This window comes from Pteropus alecto, unplaced genomic scaffold (assembly GCF_000325575.1).
Source record: "Pteropus alecto unplaced genomic scaffold, ASM32557v1 scaffold7, whole genome shotgun sequence".
Lineage (NCBI taxonomy): Eukaryota > Metazoa > Chordata > Mammalia > Chiroptera > Pteropodidae > Pteropus > Pteropus alecto.
In genome coordinates this window covers 15,390,159-15,401,976 of record NW_006494614.1, presented here as the reverse complement: position 1 = coordinate 15,401,976, position 11,818 = coordinate 15,390,159, and the positions used below count along the sequence as shown (strand labels likewise).

General features: G+C 33.9%; 1 pseudogene; it reads left to right on the top strand.

Annotated features, from left to right (window-relative positions):
- The first annotated feature begins 10,419 nt into the window (after positions 1–10,419).
- Positions 10,420–11,285, top strand: LOC102883121 (annotated as a pseudogene).
- The last annotated feature ends 533 nt before the right edge of the window (positions 11,286–11,818 follow it).

The following is an 11,818-nucleotide window of genomic DNA, read 5'->3' as shown; positions in this document are numbered from 1 at the left end:
TTTCCCTTCACTGAGTATTTTAGGGAGCCCTGTGGCCTAGGTTGCCCAGCATGCTCCGATTGTCTCACAGTTTCCTTTGCACTTACCTGCAAGTTGGATACTTTGGAGACTTTCTCCAATTTGTCAATTACCTCTTTCACTCATAGTGAAGGACCCTTCATTGTAGAAATGAGGGCTGGTTAGGAATTTTTGTTTTCTACATCTTAAGTCTACCAGAAGCTCCTTTTGTCTTTCCTCTACTGTCTCTTCCTGTGTTCTTTTTCATGCTGCATTTGGGTTGGACTTGCTTGCTCACACTCTGAAGCTCAAAGAAATATCTTGTTAGCAACTCTTGTGGTAGACATTATTTTTTTTCTATCTTAGTTGTCCTATCTCTTTTTAAGAAAAGATTGGAAGCTGTGAAATTTTAAGCAAAAAAAGTACAACAAGATTCTCATTTGGAGGATCAATGGTGTCAGAGGCCAAAAACTTATAATTCCAGAAGAAAAACTGGGAGATGTTACCTAAAGCAGAATATTTATAATTGTATTATGTGTCAGAAGCAGTAAGGCAGTAATCTGACATGAGCTTGACAAATCAAGGACAGCATAAAATAATGTGGGCACAACAGGCAGAGCCCTAAAATAGTGGGTCCTTGTATTTGAATTGCAGGATGTTAAAAATAATCTAGGAATTTCAAAATATACTGCCCAAATGACCCTGTCTAAGCAAGTCACTATATGTGTTAATTTTCTTTTGCCTCCAATACTTGCCACATCATTCAGGTTATTGGACTACTTCACTAAAGTGTTCACATTGACTGGCTACCTCCCAATTTTATAACTTTTTAAATTCAGTGGTATTATACAGAAATGGTTTAATCCAATAGACAAACAAAGACTGCTTCATTTCACAAGAGGATACATAGATTATAGCCAAATATTAGGATGTATCAGCACGAAAATAGGAAAGAAAAAGATGTGTAGTAACTTGAAGAAGTTATAAAAGATGCTTCACACTAAGATCCCAAGTGAAAGTTATTATTTGTTTAATTTACTTGTTTTAAGGGGAAAGGAAATGAATAACTCATTATGTTACATTATAAACTAATGTTACATTATGTTACATTAAAAACTAATATATAATCCATGTTTAAAAACAATAACATTTAGAATCACCAGGATAAATTTGCAGGACTGTTTTAAATATTGAGCAGAATTTCAAAGGTAGAAGAGCAGACGATAAGAGAAGATCCCATGAAACAGGCAATATTCTAATATATAGTAGTTCTATCCTGTGTTTTTTCAAAAATCAGAAAGTAATGTCTGGTATTAAAATTTATAATTATTCTAAGCATTTTTATTTTGAAGCTTCAAAAGTCAAACTTAAACCTGACTTTACTTCTGTTTTAAGTATTGTATAAACAATTTGTTATTTGTTTTAAGAAAATTCTCAAGATAGAATGTTCATTCTGTTAGCCTCTATCAATATTAAGAGGGCTCCATGTGAATGTTCAGACTGGTTCACCCATCTTACCACTGTGTAAATGTCTACAATGTAAGCATCCCCATTTTAGCATTATAACTGATTGTAACAAAATTTTGATTCATGTTATACTGAATGATATATTGTCCCTTTTTTCTTGTTTTTTTCCTTATTCAGGTATTTCCATCCAAATGGGAAAATCTTTTGTGGTTATTTCTATTGTTTATATATAGTGGAACTACTATATACTGGGTGTCTTCCCAACTTTGTGTCCATTGATATCCCTTTGGTAACTTGTAGTCAGCCATAGTGGTAGTATTTATACTACAAAAATCAGCAAATGCCACGAACAAGGGCTCCTTTTCTTTTCTTCCATTTCTTTCCTTTCCTTTCCTTTCTCTTCTCTTCTCTTCTCTTCTCTTCTCTTCTCTTCTCTTCTCTTCTCTTCTCTTCTCTTCTCTTCTCTTCTCTTCTCTTCTTTCTCTTCTCTTCTCTCTCTCTCTCTCTCTCTCTCTCTCTCTCTCTCTCTCTCCCCTCTCCCCCTCTCTTTTATTGCTGGCAATCTCACTGTTAAGTATTTACCAATAAACCACTAGTGGGGACCAAGAGTATTAGATGCCAAATGACAGCAATTAATTGCTAAAGATAAGGCTGACATATTTACCTCAAAGGGCAAAAAGAACATGTCAGAAATCAGAATTCCTTGGTTTTAAGAGATCTCTGACAGTGTTAAATTGATCCTGTGTGTCCCTAAAAACAAAATAGATGGTCAGTCAACTAGAGCATTGCATGATCTATATAGCAGAAAAACAAAACAAACAAACTTTTATATCAGGTAGCCAAAAACCTGTCTTGAGCGATCATGATGGAGACTCAGAACCATATAAATTTTTAGTCCCAGAGTCCCTTTTTGAAGGAGACAGTGAGTTCTTTTGAGGAAACACCCTGCACCATTGCTGCCAGTACATATAGTAAATATTCCAATTTTTCTCCAAAGGTACCTGAGGCTATTTACTATAGTTACTGTACATCCAGAAAAAAAGCCCAGATCTTGTAGGTAATACTAGACACTAGTTCTGAATTGATGCTAAAACCTGTGGACTGAAAATACCGCTATGGCCCATGCATCAAAGCAGGGGATTAGGGTAGTCAGTTCTTTGTTAAAAAGCCCATGAAAAAGATAGCCAGAGAGATTGAAGTGGAGGCTATGCATAGGTTCAGTAACATGGAATTCTTGTCACCAAGCCTGACCTGGATAATGCTGCTGCTCAATACCCAGCCTGTTATTAGCAGGAACCAACACTGAGCCCCCGTTGTGGCACCATTTCTTAGTGTAACCAGCTAGCTACTCAGTTAATTGAATTGCATTTCTTCCAGCATGGAGGGGCAGAGGTTTATCCTTACTGGAATATTACTGGAATATTACTCTGGATATCGAGTAACGTTCTTTGCTTGTAATACTTCTGTAAACAGACTCGCAGAGCACCTTAATCACTTTAATGAAGTTTCCGTATCACTGTTCCTGATCAGGGAGCTCATTTCACAACAAAGGAAGTTCAGCGATAGATTCATACCTATAAAATTAACTTGTCTTACCGCAGACCTCAATATCCAGAAGTTGCTGGAGTAACTGAAAGGTGGATCAACTCACTAAAGAATCAGTTACATTGCCAGTTGGGTGAAAACGTCTATAAGGAAAGCATTCTGTTTCAGGATGCAGTATGTTTTAAGTCAGAGATTCTTTCATGGTTCTATGTCTCCCATAGCCAGTATACTTGGGTCTGGGAATCAAGGGTAGAAGTGTGAATGTCTTCTTTCACTTTTCTACCCAATGAATTGAATAAAATAAAAATTTTTACTTAGGTAAATAAATAGGGATAATAGAAAGTTTTTTTAATAATAAAATACCAACTAATAAATTTAAATGGAAATAGAACTAGAAAACTATAATTCAACAACTATCACAGTAATAATTCACACATGAAATAACCATGGGTATTATATAAAAGTTTAATGAGGATGACTATTTATATAGACTCAAATAACTTCTCAAAATTATGTATTATTAACTACAAAGGGAAAAGCAGTGGCTTTACAGTGGGGAAAAATTGGCAGATAGAAACTTAACCAAATGATCAAAAGTAACATTATCAACAATGGGATAAATCAAAACATTGTACCACCTGACAAGATGTAATGATACAAACATAGTGTTCCTTCTGTAATATTCCTTCCAAAAATGCTTAACATGAAAATACTTGAGGCAACTTCTGACTAACCCAACTTGGGAGATATTCTATAGGTGCTAATATCATGAAAGTCATAGAAAGACTAAAGAACTGTTCCTGGTTGAAGGAAATAAAAGAAACATGATAATGAAATGCAAAGTGTGGTCCTGGAGTGGATCTCTTTCCTGTAAAGGAAATCAGTAAACTTGGAGAAACTAGAATGAGGTCTGCAATTAGATGGTAGCAACATATCAATGTTAAGTTTCTGATTTTGATTGTAGTATTATATGCAGTCAGGTAGGAGAATATCCTTGTTTAAAGAATTACATACTAATATATTTGGGGATGATGAGGCATCATGCTTCACACATAATTGCTTCAGAAAAAAATAGTTTTTGTGCTATTACAACTATTGTATAAGTAGAAAAATGTTTCTAATTTAAGATTATTATTCACATTTAATTGTATAACTATACGTTACTGATTTTTAGACTTTTTGTTAAAATAGATTTAACATCAAAGGCATGATTTTCTTTTATGTAATTATTGAAGGAAAATTGTCCATCACCATGTTAAGATTTGGAGAGGGCAATAATTACCCACATAGTAATATAAATGTATTTTTTCGTCCACTTTCAAGTTAGTAGTGTACAGGTGGGGAAAGCAACAGGTAAGAACAGGAAAGAAATGCTCATCAACTATTATGCCAATTTTAATCTCTGTTTGTATGCAGTCCTTTGACTGGAATTATAATAATCACCACCATTGCCACGATCTTCAAAATCAATTGTTGGATTGTATAAATTCTTTATTAATATGCTGAAAGTATTATCAATAATTTAAAATAATCTTTCCTTAATTCAGGACAGAAATTACAAAATGAAAAACATTGGTGATACCAGTGGCAAAGTTTTTATCTAAAACAGTGTGAATATCTTTAAAATAAATTATACATTTATTATCTACATCTAAATATTATCCAATTTAATCCTTTTTTAATTAAGCTCCTAATGGATGTGAAGCTGTTTCTCTTTTCTTCTCTCAAGTCTTCATATTTTATGAAAAAAAATAGGAGACTTTGGTTATTTCCAAATCTTAGTCACCTTGAATAATGTTGCTATGAGCATCGGGGTACATATTTCTTTATGGATAAATGTTTCAAATTTTTTGGGTAGATACCCAGAGGAGGGATTGCTGTGTTATATGGTAATTCTATTCTTAATTTTTTGAGGAAACTCCATACTGTTTTCCATAGTGGCTGTACCAATTTACATTTCCACCAGCAGTGTATGAGGATCCCTTCTCCCTCATAACCTTTGCAACTCTTGTTATTACTTGTCTTGTTGATGATAGCCATTCTAACAGGTGTGATACGGTATCTCATTGTGGTTTTAATTTGTATTTTCTTAATAGCTAGTGAGATTTAACATGTTTTCATATGTCTGTTGGCCATTTGTATGTCTTCTTGGCAGAAGTGTCTATTCAGGTCCTCTGCCCACTTTTTAATTGGATAGTTTGTTTTTCTGTTATTGAATTGTATGAGTTTTTTCATATATTTTGGATATTAGCCCCTTATAGGAGGTGTTGTTTGCAAATTTATCTTCTCCAATTCTGTTGGTTGCCTCTTTATTTTGTTGATGGCTTCTTTTGCTGTGCAGAAGCTTTTTAGTTTGATATAGTCCCATTCATTTATTTTTGCTTTTACTTCCCTTACCTTTGAGGTCAAATTTATAAAATCCTCTCTAAGACCAAGGTCCATGCATTTAGTACCGATGTTTTCTTCTATGCAATTTTTTCCAAGACATGGAAACAACCAAAGTGCCCTTGGATAGATGATTTCATAAAAAAGATATAGTACATATATACAATAGAATATTAGTCAGCCTTAAGAAAAGATGACATATTGCCATTTGCAACAACATGTATGTATCTTGAGATTATTGTGCTAAGCAAAATAAGTAAGAGAAAAAGTTAAGAACTGTATGATTTCACTCATATGTGGGATTTAAAACCGAAAGCAACAGATGAATAAGACAAATGAACAATCAAAATTTCACAGATACAGACAGCAGTTTGGTAGTTACCAGAGAGAAAGCAAGATAGATAAGAGGAAAGGGGGTCAAATATATGGTGACAAAAGGAGATTTGACTTTGGGTAGTAAACACACAATGCAATATATAGATAATGTATTATATAATTGCACACTTGAACCTATATAATTTTATTAACTAATGTCACTTTAATAAATTTAATTTTAAAAAATAGGAGAATGAGAAGGAAAAGAAAGTATAAAGCATATTGATAATAATAAAATAATCACTAATCGATCAGTTCTCACTCTGTGTTAACAGGGTATAATTTCAAGTAAATTATTTACTAGTGTCTTCCCCAACAGACACTGGTCAGAAGATTTGTCATGAGTATTTTTATGTTAACTATTTTGGCATGGATATCACAAAAGTAATACTACATTGAACTCATTGAATAATATAGTGGTACAGGATTTTGATTTATCTCATTAGTAATAATATGAAATTTTGATTATTTGTTTAATCTTGTGTCTGCCAGTTGTCCCCACTGTAAATTCTTGCCATAACTATTTTTTTCCACAAGCTCTTTGAGCAAGAAGTGGATTGGTTAAGCAAAGAAAGTGACATATCCACAGAGTCTACCATTGTGTCTACCTGATAATTAAAGATTCTCCTCTGTTGTGGATCCTTATGATGGATATTGATATTGGACATGAATATACTTGTAATCTGTACCCATATAATTAATTTAATTGAAACCATATAGAGTTCCTTGAGATTATCAACTAAACCTAATAAAGCTGGTTTATAAATTAAAAAAAAATAAAAAATCCACATGTTAGTTTCCATCCATTGTATCACACCAAGAAGGTGAGGATAATGAAAATAATAAAGCACTTGAAATCAACAGGCCAATTTTTTTCATGACCTTGGAAGAGTCATTTATTCTTATGTTATCTAATTTCTACATTTTCAAATTAAACAAGTAATAAGCATTTTTATTTACTATTTACCATATGCCAGCAATCATACTAAGCTTTTTAACGACATTACTTACTTTAAAACTTATCATAAATTATGTAGATAGTATCACCTCCATTCTATAGATAAGGTTATTAACATGAAGAGAGAGAAATAAATTTACCACAATCAAATATTGAGGACATGGCAGAGCTAGGATTCCAGTTCAGAAATATGTAACTCAGAGTGCAAACTCTAAACTTTATTTGACCTCCTTGCTGCCTTACCTAGGATCCATTTCAGTTCTAAAAGATTTTGAATTTCCATGAATAAGAAGTAGCAAATAGAGCTGAATGTCATTATGTCACTTAGAGTCAAGTAATTATTGTGTCCAGTATAAGTTTTGTGTCCTCTTCCTCAAGAAGTTTTAAGTTCTATTCGTAGATCTCTGTCCTCCTTTGCTCCCAAACATTCAAAACTGGTTTCAATCTTTTTACATGTGTTTTAGCTTCATCCTTTTGGCTATCTCTCCTAAAATCTGTAGCAATACAATAGTGCCACAGATCAGTTGACAGCTTTATGTAGAAATTTCATATTTGGCAGGCTTTAATTTAGAAAAGCCTAGAGGACATTTGTCACCTGCCAAGTGAGGTCCTCACAGCTTCTTTTCTCCCACATTCAGAAATGATATATTGTGATCTTGCACACTCTTACACTCTTGGGATTTTAATGAGATGCTCACTTTACTTCCCCAAGGGTAGTTGCTAATCTTAAAATGTAATACCATTTTTCATATTTAATTTTTTTCTGTCTGTTACTTGAGTTATTTTTAAATATTTGTTTTTACCCTGCGTTCACATCTCTAAGGACTTGCTATGGGAACATCTGTGATTCATGTATTTGAATGGATTTGAGGAATAACTGAGCCAAGCAAAGAAAATTATATTTATTTGTCATGTTAAGAATGAAGGTATTTATGTATTATTACTTTTACCCATGTTTGTATTTTTAAAGTGGAGCTTATTGGATGGCACACATTAAAACAAAGCATTTTACTGAGGAACGCTTTATTTCATGCAAAAGACTTGTGGTCTTTTGAAGTAAACGTTTTAACAATTGTAAGGGTTCAGAATGAGTCGCCCCAAGAGGTGCCTCTGGAGTATGCAGATTACTTTGAGCTAAAGGCAACCAAGACCCCCATAAGAAACTTTTACTTCTCCCTTAAAGAATTTAAATTAGGGGCCTTGCCAATAATAAGAGTTATGACCAGAAATAACTTTTATTGACCTAGCTATATGACAGGGAAAACTACTAATTACTGAACATCTGCCCTTATCTCTCTGCAATGACCTTCATCCCTCTTAAGCCCCAAGGCACCTTACCTCATCTTTAGCTCAAAATGTCATATATACTTTGCTTTCCCTTTTCTGTCTTTGAACTTCTCATGTATGAGGAGTCTCTGACTCTCTCACATATGTGAGATTCCTATGTGTATGTATCTAATTGAATTTGCTTATTTTCTCTTGTTAATCTGTCTCATGTCGATTTAATTATTAGAGCAACTGAAAGAACACTAAAGGTTGGAAGAAATTTTTTTTTTCCTCTTCTACACAATTAAGACTTTTTTTCATTTAAATAGATATTTTATAACATCAAATTGTAGTGGCCTAGTATTTGTTTCATATGAAAATAAAATATAGTCATGATAACTTTTTATTGTAAAAGCAGTATATTTCTTATGTTTTATATTCTAAATATTAGTTTTCTTTTTGTTTTTTAAAGTGGCATATGTAACTGGGTTTATAGGAAGAGCATAAATAAATGTCACATTTATTGCTGTGATAATTTTATTTAAATTTTACATTATAAATTAAATCTGCACACTGTGTTTTTTATCTAGTTTCAAATGATAAATGCAGAGAAAATAGTAGTGTTAAAAACTGGCATGTATTGCCAGATCTTGGCGACTGATTATATATTCTTCGTTATTCAAATTGGAACACCTTTAAGATAAAGGGAGGTCCTAACCTGAAGATGACGGGATAACAGATGTACCCTGGGAAATGATCAGATCACATGGAACATAAATTTACTCTAGAAGTAAGGGATAAACTACCCCAAAATGTCAAAGATGAAGTCCAGAATCGTTTAGGCTAAAGGGTCTGTATATCTATCCCAATATTTTTCAGATTGTGTTGGGTATATAGAGAGTTCCTTTATTTTGATTAATTTGAGTCTCAATAACTCTCCTCTCATTGAACTGACAAACAATAAAGTGAAGCAACCATTTTATACCCAGAATTTATTTGAACTATTTTCCAGGGGCCTCAACAGGATAATTCAGAGCCTATGGCAAGAAAAACACTTATCTAAGAGAACTCATTCGTGCCAGGATGGGTTCAGACTTTCAGCACTGGAAGCAATACTGCTTCATCTATGAGTTCTTTTTAAAATGGTTTAGAATAAGTCAGGAAAGTATTCAACAAAAATCAACCCTGTTGGCACCTCCATCTTGGACTTCAGCCACCAGAATTGTAAGAAAATAAATTTCAGTTGTTTAAGTCACCCAGTCTATGGTATTTTGTTATGGCCTCCTGAGAAGGCTAATGCACCCTCCCTCCTCCTCCTTACTTAACATCCATAATCAATTATTATAATCATTTCATGGTATCTCTTAACCTTCCTTATTCTTTTCCTGTTTTGTATACTTGATAAGTAGATACATGACCAGTTTACTCTACCTTTCTACCTCTTCTCCATCTGCAAAATGAACATGACTAGAGAAAAAGACACAGACTATGCCAACTTTCAGTTTATGACCACAAACCTTAAATGAACTCCTAGAGCTGCCCCAAAATCATTATTGTCCCACTCTATTCGTTCTCCTACTCTTTTTAATATTATACATCTCTCATTAAAATTCCAGAATCTCCTCCCCCTCCTTCAATCTCTACTAATGATCTTGCTTCCTAAACCATTGAGAAATCAGAAACAATCAGAAAAGGACTTCCAAAAAAAAAAGAAAAGGGCTTCTATAAACCTCCACCATCTCGTGTTCCCAACTAATATATTCTGTACCCTGAAAATTTGCCTTCCTTCTTGAAACTGTAGATAAACTGCACATGTCCTCCACTTGGATACTTGATCCCATCAATAGGACACATTCAAGGACATCTCTCTATCAATTTCCCTCCCCGTTATCCATTTTTCTCTCTACACTGAGCTGTTTTCCCAACTGTGCAGTTATTTCTTTCATCTCAAAAACCTTCCCTTGACTTCACTTATCCTTTAGCTACTATCTCATTTTTATGTAATATATACATAATTTTCTTAGCATATACTTAGAAAAAATTTGGAAAATTGTGTGACCAAACTTTTAAAAGTGGCTATCTCTGAGTAATGGAATTAATGGATAATTTATTTCTTAATAATACATATCTGTAAGTTTAATTCCTTTCATGTATATTCTTTTCATGTGTGTGTACACAGGATAGTTATGCAACCATATAATTATAATATAAATATGTATAATTAAATATAATCACATGATTTATTAAATATAATAATTACGTTATTAAAATGCAAAATAAATGACAAAATGTTATTTTCACCTTAAGACTAACAAAAAAGAGAACATTATCACATTTGTGGAATTGTAAGTGGCACAGTTACTTTGAAAAGCAATGTGGCAAACAATAGTGTGGGAGCCAGAGCACCACAGAACGACTGCCATGGTATGCAGATCTGGACGGGGCGCTGTGAACAAAGGGAAGCAGTTTTTAACATTGATTTGAATAATAACAAATTTGCAGTGTTTGTAAACTGGAAACAGAGAAAGAAACACTCTTTTTCTGCCACATTCGTTTTGAGCTGAATATTGAGGGAGTACCAAAATCTAATCTCTTGCACACACCAGGTCCTTGAGACGCCATAAAAACTGCTTTGAAAAATATCATTTGATTGCAAACCAGGATTGTCCTCCATCTAAGCTTTGAAAAAGTACTTAAGGAGAAGCGAAAACCATTTTGAATAAGAAGATGAATTTGTACAGTATGCACAAAGTAAGGATGTGGATTCAGATTCTGAATGTTCTAAAAATCCTCAGCGTCACCTGTCTAATTTCAGGCATAAGCCAAAAAAAAAGTTACTCCTACAGTTTGACTCTCAAGTACCAAAGTATTCTGCAAAGTGAATAGATAAAAACACAGGTGGCCTCTCAGGCGGTATGCACAAATATCGTAGCAGAGAGAAAATACAGACTTCGGGCTTGCTATGTTATAAGATTCAGGTGCCACTTTATGCTACAATAGAGACAATCGCTAATCCAGAGGCTAATGTCCAGACCCAGCATCAACATTACAGCAGAGAGGAATTAAAGTCGATGACTTTTGGTGAGGTAGAGACCGAATGCAAAGCTGCAACAGCAAATACAGGAAGCGTTTGAAGAGTTAACGCACCAAGTGCAAGAAAAAGATTCTTTAGCCTCAGAGCTCCATGTCCACCACGTTGCCATTGAACAGCTTCTCAAGAACTAATTCCAAGTTACCGCTTCTGCAAGTGGGATGAACAGGAATGAAGACACACCTACCTGTAAACAACTGAACCAAACTTACGCTCCTTTTTTTCCAGATAATTTTTTTTTTATTAACTTTATTGGGGGTAAAATTGGTTAATACAATCATGTAATTTTCAGGTGTACATTATCATTTGACATCTGTATATACTATTGTGTGTTCACGATAGTCCAGTTTCCTTCAGCTACCATATATTTGATCCCCTTTACCCACTTCACCCTCCCTCTACCCCACTATATTTGACCCCCTTTATCCTGTCTACTTCCCCCTTCTTCCCCCATCCCACTAGTAACCACTACTCTGTAGTCTTCTGGTAACCACTAGTCTATAGTCCATGTCCATGAGTCTCTGTTTGTCCTGTTCATTTGTTGCTTTTAGGTTTATATCCCAAAGTAAGTGATATCATGTGATTTTTAACTTCTGACTGGCTTATTTTGCTTAGCACGATTATCTCGAAGTCTATCCACGTTGTTGCAAATGGCAATATTTTATCTCTTCTTATGGTTGAGTAATATTCCATTGTATATATGTACCACAGCTTCTTTAGCCAGTCATATATCA